The sequence below is a fragment of the Silene latifolia genome, chromosome 9 (assembly GCF_048544455.1).
Source record: "Silene latifolia isolate original U9 population chromosome 9, ASM4854445v1, whole genome shotgun sequence".
Classification (NCBI taxonomy): domain Eukaryota; kingdom Viridiplantae; phylum Streptophyta; class Magnoliopsida; order Caryophyllales; family Caryophyllaceae; genus Silene; species Silene latifolia.
In genome coordinates this window covers 22,752,021-22,770,255 of record NC_133534.1, presented here as the reverse complement: position 1 = coordinate 22,770,255, position 18,235 = coordinate 22,752,021, and positions in this window count along the sequence as shown.

The following is an 18,235-nucleotide window of genomic DNA, read 5'->3' as shown; positions in this document are numbered from 1 at the left end:
TTCCCCGATCATCTTAATCTGTTCAACCATCTCATGTACCATCTCTGGTCCTAGAACTACGCCTCAAGATCATCATCCCAAAAATCGGACTCCTGCATCTCCTCCCGTACAAAGCCTCAAACGGTGCCATGCCATGCTAGTGTGATAGCCGTTGTTGTAAGAAAACTCTATCAAATCCAACCTCTGTTCCCTGCTACCACCAAAGTCCATCACACAAGCTCGTAACATATCCTCAAGAGTTTTGATTGTTCTCTCGGTCCCGACTGTCTGCAGCGCAGATGAAAAGTTGTACTCATCTTCAAAGTTGTACCCAAAGATTCCTGCAACTCTTTCCAGAACCGTGATATAAACCTCGCATCTCTGTCAGACACTATGTCCTTAGGGACTCCATGTAACTTAAGCACATTCTTTCGATAAGCCATTGCCAATTGTGCTTTAGTCCATGTATCTTTCATTGGAACAAAGTGAGCTGACTTGGTCAGTCGATCCACTATCACCCATATCATGTTATTACCCAGTTGACTCTTTGGTAAACCCACGATAAAATCCATAGAAATGGATTCCCACTTCCACTCAGGTACCTCCAAAGACTGAATCTTACCTCGTGGTCGTCGTTGTTCCCCTTTTACTCTCTGGCATGTCAAACAACGGGCCACGAACTCAGCTGTTTCTTTCTTCATCCCAGGCCACCAAAACGTGTTCTTCAAGTCCTTGTATAGCTTGTCTCCGCCTGGATGTACTGAATATGGTGTACAATGTGCCTCTGTCATGATTGTCTTTTTCAGCTCCTCATCATTAGGGACACACCACCTACCATCAAACCTCAAACTACCATCTGTGTGAATAGAAAATCGGGACACTGTCCCTTTCTCTACTCCAGCTCTCCACTCAACCATCTTAGGATCTAAAGCTTGTTTACCTCGAATATCATCATAAAGATCAGGTTGCACTGTCAAATCTCCCACATCATCTCCTCTCTGAATCATATGTATCCCAAACTTCCCCACCTCATCTCTCAACCTCATCAAAGATAGAGCTGTACACAGGGAGTGCACTCTTCCTACTCAAAGAATCTGCAACGACATTGGCTTTCCCTTCATGGTAGATAATATCCATGTCATAATCGCCAATCAGCTCCATCCACCTCCTCTGTCTCATGTTCAACTCCTTTTGAGTGAAGATGTACTTGAGACTCTTGTGATCAGAAAATACCTTAAAGGTCGCCCCATAAAGGTAATGTCTCCAAATCTTGAGAGCAAACACCACCGCACCCAACTCTAGATCATGTGTAGGGTAGTTCTCCTCATACGACTTCAATTGCCTAGAAGCATAGGCAATCACCTTACCGTTCTGCATCAACACACATCCCAACCCATTCTTTGAGGCATCTGTATAAACCTCAAAGTTCTCAATCCCTTCAGGCAATGCTAAGATAGGAGCTGTGGTCAAACGCTCCTTTAATGTTTGGAACGCCTTTTCACAACTCTCATCCCAATGAAACCTGTTCTCTTTCCTCATCAAAGCTGTCATAGGTCTAGCTATCTTGGAGAAATCTCTCACGAACCGTCTTTAGTAGCCAGCTAAACCCAAGAAACTCTTAATCTAAGCGACATTCTTTGGTGCTTCCCACTTTGTCACTGCCTCAATCTTTGCCGAATCCACAGCTACTCCCTCCTTAGAGATCACATGCCCCAGAAAAGCAACTTTCTCCAACCAGAACTCACACTTGGACAGTTTAGCATACAACTCATGGTCCCTCAACGTCTGCAACACGATCCTCAGATGCTCCTCATGCTCTTCCTTAGTCTTAGAGTAGACTAAGATGTCATCGATGAACACCACCACGAACTTGTCCAAAAACTGTCTGAAGATTCTGTTCATCAAATCCATAAATACGGCCGGTGCATTAGATAACCCAAACGGCATCACTACATACTCATAATGACCATACCTCGACGTGGAAGCTGTCTTTGGTATGTCCACCTCTCTAATCTTCACCTGATGGTACCCCGACCTCATATCAATCTTGGAAAACACTGATGCACCACTCAACTGATCAAACAGGTCATCTATCATTGGCAAAGGATACTTGTTCTTCACCGTCACTCGATTCAGCTCCCTGTAATCTATGCATAACCTCAAACTCCCATCCTTCTTCTTCACGAAAAGAACTGGTGCTCCCCACGGCGATACACTAGGTCTAATGTATCCCTTCTCTATCAGATCATCTAACTGCTTCCTGAGCTCCTCCATCTCTTTAGGACCCATCCGGTACGGTGCCTTAGAGATTGGCCCCGTCCCCGGTTTCAACTCAACGGTGAAATCTATCTCCCTCTTCGGTGGCAACCCCGGAATCTCGTCAGGAAAAACATCGGCAAACTCTCCCACCACTGGTATCTCGTCAACTGTCGGACTCTCTATCCGGTCATCTCTCACATGGCACAAGATCAAAGGACATCCCTTCCTCAGATAAGACTTCAACGTGATAGCTGCAATCAACTTAACTTTGGGTTTGACTAAAAACCCACGATAAGACACACTAACACCCTTAGGCCCTCTCAAAGACACTTTCTTTTGGTGACAGTCTATCTTAGCTTTATACTTTCCCAGCCAATCCATCCCGACTATCAGATGATAGAAGTCTTCCGTTGTAGCTTAGTAGTTTTCATATACATTTCAGTTAGTTCAGTAGACAACCGTTTTGAGAACATGTATTAGTATTTGGTTTGGTTTTTGGATTGTAACCTTTCGCTAAAGTATTACTATTTAAATATCGTTTCATTATTGTTTATTTGATTATCATTGCCTCGGGTAACCGAGATGGTAACGTCCTTATACCTGGGTAGTCCTGGTAAGGCACTTGGAGTATGAGGGTGTTATAAATGGTATCAGAGCTACCCTGCGACCGTGTGGTGAGCCCGTGGTCGGGAGTACCCGGGTCACACACCTAGCGGGGGAGGATTCTGGGCTGCGGTCAAGTTGGAGGCACAACGAGGATGTTGTGTTCTTTAAGTGGGGGAGATTGTAACACCCCAAGTCCTTGAGAGTAAGGTTGTCCCACATCGGGGAATTGAGGAGGTTGTGATATGTTTATAAAGGATTCCACCCACCACTTAGTAACATGGCCTTGTGCTTTTGGGCTTAAGTGAGGACAAATATGGGCCCAAAGGTGCACACCCATCTTATTGGGTTGTGTTACGACGGTGGTGGGTCGGGTTGTTATAATGATGTTGTGAATATGCTAGATGATTTTTTGTGAGAATCTGTGACCATAGCAATATGACTGTAATATGTTTAGTTGAGTGCACGCTTCTAAATAACTTTAATCTGGTTAACTTTGTTCCTGGATCGGAAGATTGGAATGAACAGACTTGCTATGAACAGTAGACTACCCTAATGAGGACGGAAGTTAAGTTAGTGGAAATCTAGGGTGGATAGCGGACCAGAAGGACATTTCCCTTGCCCTTCTCACAGTAGATTGTCTAGATTATTTATGACTGAGTCGATGAACTGCCATGGTGAACAAAAATCCTGACATACCTCTTTTATCTAATTGCATAACTCATATTTTCTTGCTTTATCACGCTTGTCTTTATTTCTCTTGCCTTTTATCTTTAGTAGTGTAGAAAACAAAATTTAAATCCCCGAATTGTGACTAGATAGACGGACTTACAGATAGATACCTTGCCTCCTTGTGGAGATCGGCCCTACTTATCGCTAGCTTCTGTTAGTTATACTTAGGTATTTATTTTTGGTACATAACGACCGTATCAGCTCACTCCTCTGATTGGTTGTGTGCAGTTCTTATTTCTGAGTTGGGGCAGACTATGAATGGAAGGACATATCGTAGTGTGCTTAGTTATCGACTAGGTGTTCCGTTGTTCACGGTGTCTAAGCCCTGTCCTTCTTGTTCTCGGGTCTTTGATGGTGATTTATATGGCGACCATGTTGTGTCCTATGCTGGTACTGTGGGCATTAAGCATCGGCATAACCTCGTTTGCGACTCCTTATTGGATATTTGCTACAAGTCTGGGATTTCTGCTGGTAAGGAGGTTGATATCGGTTTGGTTGATGAGCATGATAAGCCCCTTCGTCCGGCGGATTTGCTTCTTTTTTCCTAGGACAGGGGGCGGGACGTGTGTGTCGACTTGACGGGATCCTCCCCATTGACTCAGTTTGGGATGTCTGATTTTGTGCCCGGACGTGTTGTCGTGGATACTGCTCAACGTAAGTGTGCCAAGTACCGGGATTTGTGCATGGCGGCTGGGTATGTGTTCCTACCTTTCTCCTTCTCTTCGCTAAAGGAGCTAGATACGGATTTTGTCGCTTTGCTCAAGCGGAATCATAAATTCTCTATGTCTCAGGATGTCGGGGCTCGTGTTGTCGCTTACATTTTTACTACACTTAGCTTTATTATCGCTAAGGGAGTGGGCGCCCAGATTGTCTTTCGGCTGCCCACTACTTTTTTGTAAACTTTGATTTTATCTGAATAAAAGCTACCCCCTTTATAAAAATAAAAATAAAATAATAATAATAATAATAATAATAATAATAATAATACTTACTAGACGCTATTTTGAAAAATGTGGTCCACATTCATTTATTTATGTGGCTGCCAAAAATAAACTTATAAGTTTTTTTTGCTTTTTAAAATTTTAAATAGGCGCACTATGTTGAAGGTAAAAATCGAACCCCCAATTTTATGGTTGAGGACTTGGGGGTAAAGAGCCTTTACCATAAGTAACTTAGAAGGCGATAAAGGAATGGTTCGGCTTCTCAAAGACGCCCATCAAATTGCCCGTAGATAAGTAACGGCCCAAAATCAATGATAGTCTATCCTTGGACCATTCAAAACAGGCCTAATCAGTGGAGAATCGGATACTAATATCACTTGGACACTTCCGTGTCCACAAATTCCAAATTATATCATTTACGTCGGTGTGTAATCGAGCCAAGCCAATGTCGATCTCGGCTCAACTTGGGATTGGCTCATAATACTAAAATTCGAACCCTTAATTATTAGCTCGAGCTCAGGCAATCAATGCTCGGTCTAAGCTCGTAAAGTATAATTTTTCTCATATTCGATCTTTTTTCTAAAGCCCATTATTTTTTGAGGATGATTAGGGATGAACTAACATGGACAATCTCAGTTGTGCTCGTACTCTGATAGGCTTGAGATTGACTTAGATTTGATATATGGATTATGTCATACTCGTCACATATATTAGTAGTATAATTCATTGTTGGAAATAATTGTGAATGCTTGCATAAACGGAGTGCGTTTATAGCAGCAGTAACCAAGAACATAGTTACTGAGTTTTTTTTTTCCTTTGTTATTTGTATAACAGTAAAAGGAGTTTTGTGAAGAAATGTGTTTACGGTGTATTGATTAGGTTAGAAATATACAAGCTATTTATACTAGGATTACAAGATAACCTCATCCTACAAGTAAGCTAACAAACCTATATAGGAGCAACTAATTACATAAAATAAGGAAAGAAGATAATAGAAATAATCACAATATAAAACAATAAAGATATGAAGCTTGAGAATAGGACTAGGTAGTTTTCTTAACATTTCCCCGCAAGACGGACTGTCCGTTGAAAAGTCCGATCTTGGAAAGAAAAGCTTCAAATCGTGGGTGATGGAGGGGCTTGGTAAGTAAGTCCGCAAGCTGATCATCACCATTAATGTGAGCGATACGGAGAGTGCCATCTTGAACCTGCGTACGAACAAAGTGAAAGGCAAGAGCAACATGTTTCATACGCGAGTGGAATACGGGGTTAGCAGAGTAGTGGGTAGCACTGAGGTTATCACAGTAGACCGCAGGGGGTTCCTTAAAAATAATTCCAAGTTCGGAGAGAAGAGATTTAATCCACATAAGTTCAGAGGTGACATTTGCAACAGCCCGAAACTCGGCTTCGGTAGATGATAGTGCGACAGCCTTTTGTTTGCGAGATGCCCAAGCAATCGGATTTTTGCCCAAGTAAACAAGATGACCACTAGTCGAGAAGTAACTATCAGTGTCACCACCCCAGTCAGCATCACTGAAGGCATGAAGCTGAAGGGGATTGTGACAGTGAAGTTGAATACCGAGATGCATTGTACCATGTAGATAACGAAGTAAGCGTTTGAGTGCAAGCAAGTGTTGTTGCTGTGGTTGCTGCATGAATTGAGCTAGGCGATTGACCGAGTAGGAGATGTCGGGCGTAGTTAGAGAAAGATATTGAAGAGTACCAATAGTAGACCGATATTCCTTGGCATCACAGAGGGGCGTATTCGTTTCGAGGGTAAGGAGGGGATGGGAGACCATAGGCGTGGTCGAAGGCTTACACTCAAGCATGTTTTGACGTTGTAGTAAGTCATAAATGTATTTTGTTTGTGAGAGGAGAAGGCCATGACTATTTGGTGTGACCTCGACACCCATAAAATAAGAGAGGTTCCCGAGGTCCTTGAGTGAGAATTTGGCCGAGAGCTGAGCTATAAAACGAGTAAGAAAACTGTGAGATGGGCCAAGAACGAGAATGTCATCGACGTAAACGAGCACATAAAGGACTTGATTGTGGGCAGTGTAAATGAACAATGATGGGTCAGCTAGGGAGACCTTAAAACTGAAGGAGGTGAGGTAATGTTTGAGCTCAATGTACCAAGCCCGAGGGGCTTGTTTGAGACCATAGAGAGCTTTATTGAGGCGAAAAACGTGAGTGGGATGTTTATCGTCAACAAAACCTGGTGGTTGTGACATAAAAATCGTTTCATGAAGAGAGCCTTGTAGGAAAGCATTATTGATGTCGAGTTGGCGAATGGACCAACCATAGCTAAGAGCAAGTGATAGAAGTAGACGAATAGTGACGGGTTTGACAACCGGACTGAATGACTCCTCCTCTATGGTCTTTTTTCTTCTCAAAAAGAATCTTGGTGCATCATGACATCGTAAGATGTCTCGCCCGGTAGATGTGTGCATTTGACCTCTACCCATACCTTTGCTATCTATGCTCCAACCATGGACGGTATCGGCGAGTGCTCAGTTTCTTGTGAGTGCGTCCTTGCGTTTTTCTTCACCCAGTTGTGCTCTTGTTCCGATTCTGATAGGTGCACCTGACATGGCATTTCCCCGGCTCGGCCCTATATTAACGGCGAGATCACGAGGGTCTTGCCAAGTGCAGCATATGAGTACGGTAAAGGACTACTCGGGGTATACATTATGCCTTCCGCTTAAGTATTGGTATTAAATTTCTTATCTTAAATCCCCACCCTGCTCGAAGTCTTTGGAGAGTCGTGGCTGAGCAATCCTCTGCTTTCCGGAAGGCTTTCGCGCATTTGGACACCTTGTTTTCGGGGAGGGCACTTCTTTATGCTTACTTGCCAGGAAAGATAGAAAGACAAGGTTTTTCTTGGTCTTGAGTAGGAAGAATGCAAGCACGTTGACAAGCTTACTTGCTAGGAAAGATAGAAAGACAAGGTTTTTCTTGGTCTTGAGTAGGAAGAATGCAAGCACGTTACGATAGGATTAATAAAATGAGATTTAAAATAAAATTTTTTTAATAAACCCGCGATTTTTTAACATAACCTGAATTTACTCGAGCACGTGATGTCTTCGCTTTCTAAGTTAAGCCGGAGTGCAGTCAAGATCGTAAAGAAAAAGGCCGCAGCCCAAGGAAAGAGAGATCTATAGAGAATGGGCAAAGCAAGCTTCCCCGCATAGCAAGCAGCACTGAGAAGAGAAAGAAGAAGACAATTCCGAAGCCAGCAAGCCAGATTCAGGTCTAGACGAAGCTCTTCCCGGTCTCGAGTTCGCGCCTGATGTCTTTTAAAATTTAGAAAGAATAGCATAGTCAAGTAGCCCCCTTCATAAGGAATGAGCCTAACATGTTGGTCTTGCTCTCCCGCCTGGTTGCTATTCTCTTCTATTATTTCGTTTTCTTGGCTCGCCTCTGCTGTCCATTTCTTATTCATTCAGGGCGCTCGGCCGGTGCTCCTTTCTCAAACCAGAACAACTCCGAACGTTAGGTGCACTCATAATCCTTATTCATATGGGCCAATATTGGCATAAAAACCATTTCGTGCTCATTTTTAAATTTCTGCTTTGTTATTCCCATCATCCGGGCGCAGCCAGCCCACCCGAAAGAGATTCACATACCTGTCCACCCGAACGGAAACCAGTTAGGGCTGAGGCGTATATTAGAGTCAACTGCGCCTTATTACCACCAAACCAAGAAAATCTCAATTGAGAGAGATTCTATTAAAGAAAAGCGCCCACAGAGACTCCTTTCTTCTTGTGAGATTATTGAATTCTTGATTATCGATCGATTCTTGATGTATACTCACTCAATGGCTTGTCATGTCCGATTAATGCCACTTACCTTACTACACATCTCCACTCCAGTTGATCTGCTCTGGAACGACGATCTACATCCTGAACTTGAACCTCTAAGTCAGAAAGTGCTAAGTCAGAAGGACGCACACGCACCCTTGGATATGGTCTTTGGATATGGGATTTAAAGCTTTTAAAGGGCCCCGCTTCGCTCGGAGAAGAACTGTCACATGATGCCCTTGCTTGAACCGTTGCTTAGAATTAAAATTGGTAAGAGAATAAGCACTTAGATAAGTCACTCACATAAGAAGAGGAAGGGAGTGGTCTAAAAGAGGTCATTTGTCGAAGCGAAGATTGAAGGCCGAATTGGTTCCTATTAAGATAAGATAGGTTGACTACGTATATCCTAGGTTTGATGATTGATCTAGTGAACCCTGCTCTACTCTACTAGAACTACTATACTAAGAGACTGACCGAACTTAATTACTTAGGTAAGTATTATCTTATTGAATAATTTTCACAATTTGCTGAAAGTAGAGTGAGGCAGGAAACCAATGTCAAGTGCTTCGTTCCGGAACTCCACTCGCTCCAGAACTTCAGGAAAAAGCAGGGGTCGTATCCGTTCAAAGATACGTGCTCGCTTCCTGACGTACTAAGGGCAAATGCCAATCTCGAGGAAAGTAAAAGGAACTAGATAAAAGGCAAGCAGCTTTCCCTCCTCAAGCTCTAAGTCTACGGGCTTCTCATCATCGCAATGGAGACGTACCCTAACAAAATGGCTATTCCCAGAGGAAGGTGCAGCTGTTCAAGAAGCAGATCCTGTTGGTGATGCAGCATGGGAAGAAAGTTCGTTCCTAAGCCCTTTTTGGGGGCATCTGGCCTATGCCGCGTCACCTTGCTAGCACCGACCCCCCGACCAGCATGCATGCTACATATCTGTATAAATATGCTCAGTTATATGCATAAAGATTGTCCGAGTAGTCAACACCATGATGTTGATGGAAACCTTTAGCAACCACACGGGCTTTGTATTTTTGTACTGTATTATCGGGATTGTATTTGACACGGAAGACTCACTTACACCCGACGAAATTGTGAGCGTCAGTGGCAGGAACAAGGGACCACGTTTTATTTTTCAGTAAAGCTTGGTATTCTTCGAGCATGGCATCACGCCATTGAGGGGACACAAGGGCTTGTTTAACAGTGGTAGGGAGAGAATGAGGGGAAGTGGTGATGGCTAATTTAGCATACTTTGGGTTAGGTTTTCTAATATTGTTAGAGAGGCGGGTAACGACTTCTCGAGGTGGGATTGGCCGGGAAGTGGTTTTGCGAGAAGGTTGAGGGGCAGGGATAACAGGTGGGTCAGAGGCCGAGGGAGAGGGGTCTGATGATGATGTCGTTGTAGGGGAGGAGGATGAGGAGTCTGGTGTAGGGGATGGCGGGTTGGTGTCGTGGTTGGGAGTAGGTGTATGGCCTGGTTGTGGTGAGGGAGAGGGAGTGACAGGTATAAAGGTGATGAGCGATGTGCACCAGTCATCGGCATTTGGGGTGGGGTCAGGGACGGTTTGAGCAGCTAGGCGAAGGTATGGAAATTTAGTTTCGACAAATGTGATATGTCGAGAAGTGTAAAGACGGCGAGTGGTGGGATCGAAGCATAGATAAGCGCTTTGGGAAAGAGAATAACCAAGAAAGACACAAGCAATGGACTTGGGTTCGAGCTTATAGGAGGTATAAGGCTTCAGCCATGGGTAACACAAGCAACCAAAGGCGCGAAGTTTTTGATAATTAGAATGAGATTGAAACAAGCGAGAGTAAGGGGAGTCATTGTTGAGAGTCGAGGTGGGTAATCAATTGATTAAGTAGACCGCTGTGGCAAAGGCTTTAGGCTAAAACACTAGACGGGAGATTGGCGTGTGTACGGAGCGAGAGACCGGTTTCGACAATGTGTCGATGACGGCGTTCCGCGTAGTCATTGTGTTGAGGAGTATGAGGTGGAGAGGTGAGATGGGTGATGCCGTTTTGAAGTAGAGAGGGAGTAAGCTTAATATATTCTCCTCCGTTGTCAGAGAATATGGTGATTATAGGTCGTTGGAAGTACTTTTCAACTAGTAATTTAAATTGAGTGAAGGTGGAAAAGGTATCAGATTTTTTCTTGAGAGGGTATAGCCATGTATATTTAGTGTAGTGATCAACAAACAAGACATAATATTTGTAGCCGTCATAAGATAATGTAGGAGAGGACCAAACATCAGAAAAATGAGTTCGAGAGGGGCAGTAGACGATAAAGAAGAAGCGTCGAAAGGGAGTTTGTGACATTTATTAATTTTGCAAGCATGACAATAATTGAAATCATAGGTACTAAAGGGCAAATTAAAATGACTTCTAAGCAAAGAAAAACATTATAGGAAGGATGTCCAAGGCGGTGATGCCACAACACGGCCGAGGAGGTGGAGAAAGTAGCGGCTAGAGCATGAGGGCGAGACGGACACCAGGAATAGACACCACGATCAAGCTTGCCATGGAGTAGAATCCGGCCCGTCGAGATATCCTTAAAGAAAAAATGAGAGTGTGAGAATACAATTATAGCATTATTATCTAGGCAAAATTGAGAGACGGATAAGATGTTGCGAGAGATTGAAGGAACATGTAAAACATTACCAAATAATAAAGGGGAAGAGGTGGAGGGAATATCAAATGAACCTATATTAGAGATGGGTAACGACGAACCATCACCAATTACAACATCATCTGGTCCGTCGTATGGAGCATGTAGAGCAAGATTGGACAGGTCGTTGGTGATGTGGTGCGTAGCACCACTATCAACGAGCCAGGAGTCCGGGGTGGAAGGCGAGGCAATGGCAGTATGGGCTTGAGGGCGGGCAGAGGGTGTGCGGGTTGGACAAACATAGGGTGTTATAGTGACGGTGGGATGAGCATTTTTGAAGTTACGGCAGTTTAGGAAACTGTGGCCTTTGTAGGCACAGTACTGACAGACCGTGACCTCTTTGGCTGCGGCATCAGTGGCAGGGGGTGTGAGTGTGTGGGAGGGAAAGTTAGGACGAGGTGTATAGCGGGGTTGGTTGGGTCGATACTGGGCAGCGAAGGCGGTAGTGGGGAGAGGTGATGCGGTTGTGTTTTCAGGGTGTTTGAGGTCATGGTTAATTAGCTTTTCATGGAGGGCTTCAAAAGTTATGGGTGTATCACGAGCCTCAACAGTATCTTTGATAGTGCGATACCGAGTCGAGTCAAGCCCATGAAGAACTTTAGCAATAATGTCTTCCGGGTCCATGGGTTTTCCAAGGTTGGCAAGTTCTAGGGTACAAGTCTTAATTTGGTGCATATATTCGGTGACAGATTGGTCGGGTTTTTTGACAATGTTGTCAAGTCGATTTTTTATTTGCAATATGTGACCCCGAGAGGGGTTAGCGAAGGTAGATGATAGGGTTGTCCAAGCCTCACGATAGGTCTTGGACTCAGTGACGAGAGGGGCAATGGTGGAGTCTAGGGTGCCTACAAGAGAGGCGAGCAGGAGACGATCCTGGCGAGACAAGGTGGTGTGGGCTGGGTTGGTGGTGGGACGATTGTCGACGTTGATAGTCTTAGCGGGGCAGGGGCGTGTGCCATCGAGGAAGGGAAAGAGGTCAAGACCTTCGAGAAACGATTGAATCTGGAAGGCCCATTGGGTGTAGTTGGTGGTGGTGAGAGTTTTGCATTGGGATAGGTTGACAAAGATGATGGGAGAGTTTGATTCGGCATTGTTGGGAACGATGAGGGCATGGTTGGCCATGATCGAGAAGCGGAAAAAAAGAAGGATCAACAGTAGCTCGATGATACCATATAACAGTAAAAGGAGTTTTGTGAAGAAATGTGTTTACGGTGTATTGATTAGGTTAGAAATATACAAGCTATTTATACTAGGATTACAAGATAACCTCATCCTACAAGTAAGCTAACAAACCTATATAGGAGCAACTAATTACATAAAATAAGGAAAGAAGATAATACAAATAATCACAATATAAAACAATAAAGATATGAAGCTTGAGAATAGGACTAGGTAGTTTTCTTAACAATTTGTTACCGCTCAGAGGTGATTAACATTCGAGTTAACAAAAAAACAAACAAATTAATGGAGAAATATGTGTGTCAAATTGTACAGCTGAAGAGACTCCACTGGAAACAGAGCTCAAATTTAACCATTTTACCTTAATTGGGAAACGTTGAGACTTGAGCGGGAGACCTCGGAATTCGAAGCCTTCTACTAATTCAGCTTCGATATTTAGAGATAAATAGGCAAAGAACAAATAGCAGACTAATTGATAGTATTCGAAACCAAATGTTTCGTATTCATAGTATTCGAAACGTATTGATAGTATTCGAAACCAAATGTTGTCGTACAAAGTGACAATCAATTTCAATATGTTTCGCGTTAAGCAAAGAACAAATAGCATACTTATTTACGAAAGCGCTTGGAGGAGAAATGTATAATCATTTGCTGTTCAAGTTGGGACTCGGATTACCAAGTGATCCAACTTTAAGGGGGAGTGAGAGAATATGAAGACAAATATTATCAAAGACGGAATATGGAAGATGGAATATCGAAGATATTATTCAGCAATCATATATTATCTTTTGTATATATTTTGGTTAAGTGTATTATATACTTAGTTACCTTATTAGTAGGAGTATATTAAGTTGAGTCAAAGATTGAGGCCAACTGTTTCGTGTATATATGTATCGATATTCTATGCGATGAATTACAACTTAACATATTCAACTCCATCTTCCCTGTTATATGATGCGAGGCTCCACTGTCTATTAACCACCACTCAATATCTATTTAATTTTATACCTTGTAATTTGTCATTACCGTAAGGACTATTACTCAACAAAATTCGCAACTTTTCAATCTCTTCATTGTTGAAAGGCAAATTTTGTTTCGAGGAATCTGCATTCTTGGCTCCTGAACTGTTTCCTACGGCATTCGCTTGATAACTGTTCTGCCCGCGGCCTCTTCCTCATCCTCGACAACTGTTTCCTCCTCTTCTGCCACGCCCCCTTTCACGGGCTTTAACTTCCTCATACATGTGTTTATCGTAGCAATTTTCTTCGGTGTGGTAATACTTTTTACAGTAATTGCAATGTGGTGGTGAATCTTCTTCATCAATTTCAATTTTGGTATTTCCATTTCTGCCCTTTCCTCCACCGCAAGTCCTTGCTACCATGGCTACTTCACTTCGTTCCTCCTTGACTTTAGTCAATGAGACATGTCACTCTTCCCTTAATATAAGAGCATAAGCACGAATCAGAGTTGCGACTGGATCTTCCATCAACAGGTTGGTTCGTATGTTCCCATATAGCTTCAAATCCAACCCCATCAGAAATTGGTGAACCCTTTCTTCTTCACGCTCCTTCGCTATCTAGGTGGCTGCTCCACAAGCACACCTCTTTATTTTGCTATAATTGGCTAACTCATCTCAGATCGTCTTTAGTCGAGTATAATACTCAACCACGGAATCCCTTCCTTGCTTGCATTCACTTAATTCATTTTTCAACTGATGTACTCGAGGGGCATTTCTCGCTGAGTACCTATATCACGTAATTCTTCCCACACATCTTCAATTGGCTGTGAGAATGTAATACTCGGATGTAGCTTTGGATCGATCACTTTCCAAAGCCACGCTCTTAGCATAGGATTGCACTGTCGCCATGCTACCAATTCAACGCTATCGTCATCTCCTTCACACTTGGGTTTGTTAACCTTCCCTTCAATGAAGGCTAATTTATTTTTTGCATCAAACCGGTTTTTAACGGCATCTGCCCACATATCATAGTTATTGCCATTAAAAACGATATGTGTAACTTTAGATTTGGATTATCGGAAGGATGAAGATAAAGTGGCGATGTTACGGGTGTAGTCTTTGGGCCCCCATTATGCCTTTGAGTTTGTTATCATCAATAGTCATGATGAAATGATTTGAATTTTTGTGTTTGGATCGTTAATGTTGCTCAAGATACCATGAGAAAATAAAGAACAGGGAAGAAGGAGTTGAATATGTTAAGTTGTAATTCATCGCATAGAATATCGATACATATATACACGAAACAGTTGGGCTCAATCTTTGACTCACCTTAATCTACTCCTACTAATCAATATATATATATATATATATATATATATATATATATATATATAAGAGGCTTTTTTCAGGCAATTCTAGAGTCTCCAATTTTTATAAAACACATGTATACTTTAAATATTAATATCTACGAAAAGATATAAATTTGGCCACACAAATAATGCAGAAGATATAATAATTATATTATAATTAATCACAACTGACAAAAGATTTATTTTCCATTTGAATTTGTTAAGAACTAAAACGCTAATTACAAAGTAGGTATATATATGTATATATATATATATATATATATATATATATATATATATATATATATATATATATATATATATAGAAGAGATCAAGTGAGTCCACTCAATTTCATTGAGTCCATAAGTCCTCATAAGGGCCATTGAAAAGATGAGATGAAGGGATGAGATTGAAGGGAAAAAGTAAGAGATTAAGGCTAAAATGAAGGGATTGATGCTAATTAATAATTTTCCCTCTCTACCATCATTAATCAAACCCTAATTTAACTATAAAAGCCTTTTTTTCCACCCACTCATCTCTCCTATCACACAAATATCCTACCTCTCCACTCTCTAAAAACCAGAAAAACAAAAAAATTCAAAAAAGAATTTCCCCCTTTTTCCTCACTCACCCAACCACCATACATCCACCACCACGCACCACCAGTACCGGACAACCACTCCAACCGACCGACCAACTTCCTCCCTTTCTCCCCTTTGTCCAGATCCGGGCCCCACAGCTCCACCTCCACCAGCCCAACCACCTGCCTCCCTTTCTCTTACCGCCACCCTCATGCACCACCAACACACTCCCGCACCAGAACTCCCTCCCTCACGCACCACTACCGCCTAACCTACCACCACCAACCGCCACACCAAAGCCACACACCTGCCGCTCCCTACGCCCCCATAACCGCCATCCCTGCCGCTCCCTCGCCGACAACCAACGACCAACAACACCCTCCCTCTCTGCCTTTAACCAACGACCGACAAACAAAGATCGAAAATAAGGGGGCCGTGGTGGTTGGCGGCCACAGGCTGTTCATTCAGCCTTCACTTTCCTTTTTTTTTTTTTTTTTTTAGAGTTTTCGTGGGTTTCTGGCTTTCTGCTTTGAATGAGTTTTTTGTTTTTTATAATTTTTTTTTTTTCTTTTTGAGATGGGAGTTTGTTGTTCTTAATTTTTCACAAATCTAGTTTATTTTTCAAATATCGTCTTGTTTTATAATTTTTCAAATCTCGTCTTATAAAAAAATCGTCTTATTAATATATTTTTTCCAGATTTATGTTTCAGATCTAGTTTATTGGGTTCCTTTTTCATTTTTTAGATCTCGTCTTATAAAGTGTTAGATCTCGTTTTTTTGGTACCTTTTTCATTTTTTTTGGTTTTTGTAGATCTATATTATACACTCGTATTTCTTATGTTTTTAGTTTTTTAATTCTTTTATAAAATGTTTTTTTGGTTTTTGTAGTTTTTTTTTAGATCTAATAAATATATTTATTATACTCATATATTTTTTACATTTACAATCATACTTCTTCACATTTACACTTGTAAATCATTACATTTACACTCGTATTTCCTCACATTTACACTCATATTTCTTTAAATTTACACTTGTATTTCCTCACATTTACACTCATATTTCTTTAAATTTACACTTGTATTTTCTCACATTTACACTCATTTTTCTTTGTGTTTTTTTACACTTGTTTTTTTTTACAGTTACAATCGTATTTCCTTCACATTTACACTCGTAAATCATTACATTTACACTCGTATTTCCTCACATTTACACTCATATTTCTTTAAATTTACACTTGTATTTCCTCACACTTACACTCATATTTCTTTAAATTTACACTTGTATTTTCTCACATTTACACTCATTTTTCTTTGTGTTTTTTTACACTTTGTATTTTTTTACAGTCACAATCATTTTTCTTTAAATTTACACTTTTTTTTTTCAGATCTATACACTGGTTTTTATACATTTACACATTTACAAATCATATTATAATAATTTGTATTCTTAGAGCTAATAAATATATTTATTATATTCATATTTCTTTACATTTACACTCGTATTTTTTTACATTTACACTTATATTTCTTTACATTTACACACATTTTTCAAATTTACACTCATATTTCTTTACAATTACACTCGTACTTCTTTACATTTACACTCATAATTGTTACATTTACACTCATATTTCTTACTATTTACATTTACACTCACATTTACAGTCGTATTTCTTAACATTTACACTTGTATTTCTTTACATTTACACTCGTTAAAATTATATAAATTTGCACTCATATTTTTTGTGGATATGAGTTGGTGGGGAAGGACCAAATTCACTCGTTGACGGTGGCGTTTTTTGGTAGTCGGACTAATGTTTTACTCGTAAAGGACAAAGTTACACTTATAAAGGACCAAATTCACACTCAAAGGACAAAATTTACACTCTAAAACCTTCAAATTGACTAAAAAATCAAATTTACACTCTTAAAATGTTACATTTACACTCGTAAAACCTCACATTTACACTTGTAAAATGTTAAAATTATATAAATTCAAAATTTCCGTCACAAAAAAATCAAATTTACACTCTTAAAATGTTACATTTACACTCGTAAAACCTCACATTTACACTTGTAAAATGTTAAAATTATATAAATTCAAAATTTCCGTCACAAAAAATTAAATTTACACTCTTAAAATGTTACATTTACACTCGTAAATCATCACATTTACACTTGTAAAATGTTAAAATTATACATAAATTCAAAATTTCCGTCACAAAAAATCAAATTTACACTCTTAAAATGTTACATTTACACTCGTAAAACATCACATTTACACTTGTAAAATGTTAAAATTATATAAATTCAAAATTTCCGTCACAAAAAATAAATTTACACTCTTAAAATGTTACATTTACACTCGTAAAACATCACATTTACACTTGTAAAATGTTAAAATTATATAAATTCAAAATTTCCGTCACAAAAAATAAATTTTACATTCTTAAAATGTTACATTTACACTCGTAAAACATCACATTTACACTTGTAAAATGTTAAAATTATATTTCCGTCACATTTACACTTGTAAAACTCATACAACATTACATTTACACTTCTGAAATCTAAAACTCAAAACTGATTAATTAGGGGCTAGAGAGAGAAAGAAAAATTAATTAGTGTGTAGAAATTTGATTAGTGGTAATTTTTTTTGGTAATTTTCAATCTCAACCATCCATCTCAATCCAACCATCCACATTTTTTTCCTTTTCTTTTTAATGGCCTTTAATCAAATTCATCTCAACCTTCCATTTAGTCCATCCAATGGCCCTTAGAGGGACTTATGGACTTAAATGAGGTAAGGGACTCATTAGATCTTACCTCTATATATATATATATATATATATATATATATATATATATATATATATAGAGAAGGGTTCTCCTAAGGGCACTACATCTAATAAGTCCCTAAGTCCTTATAAGGACCTTAGGATGGAAGGGATGGAGGGATGAGATTTCATCTTGATGGAGGGCCACAAATCTCCCTCACTAATCTCCCTCACTAATCTTGTACAACTCCATCCTAATTTGTATAACTCCATCCCCATTCTAATTCTCACAACTCACTCACTCACTCATTATTCACTCTCTCACACTTCTCTCATCCTTCTTTCTCTCTCATTTTCCTCTCATTCTCTCCAAACAAAAAAAAAACCCAAATAAAACCCAAACTAAAAA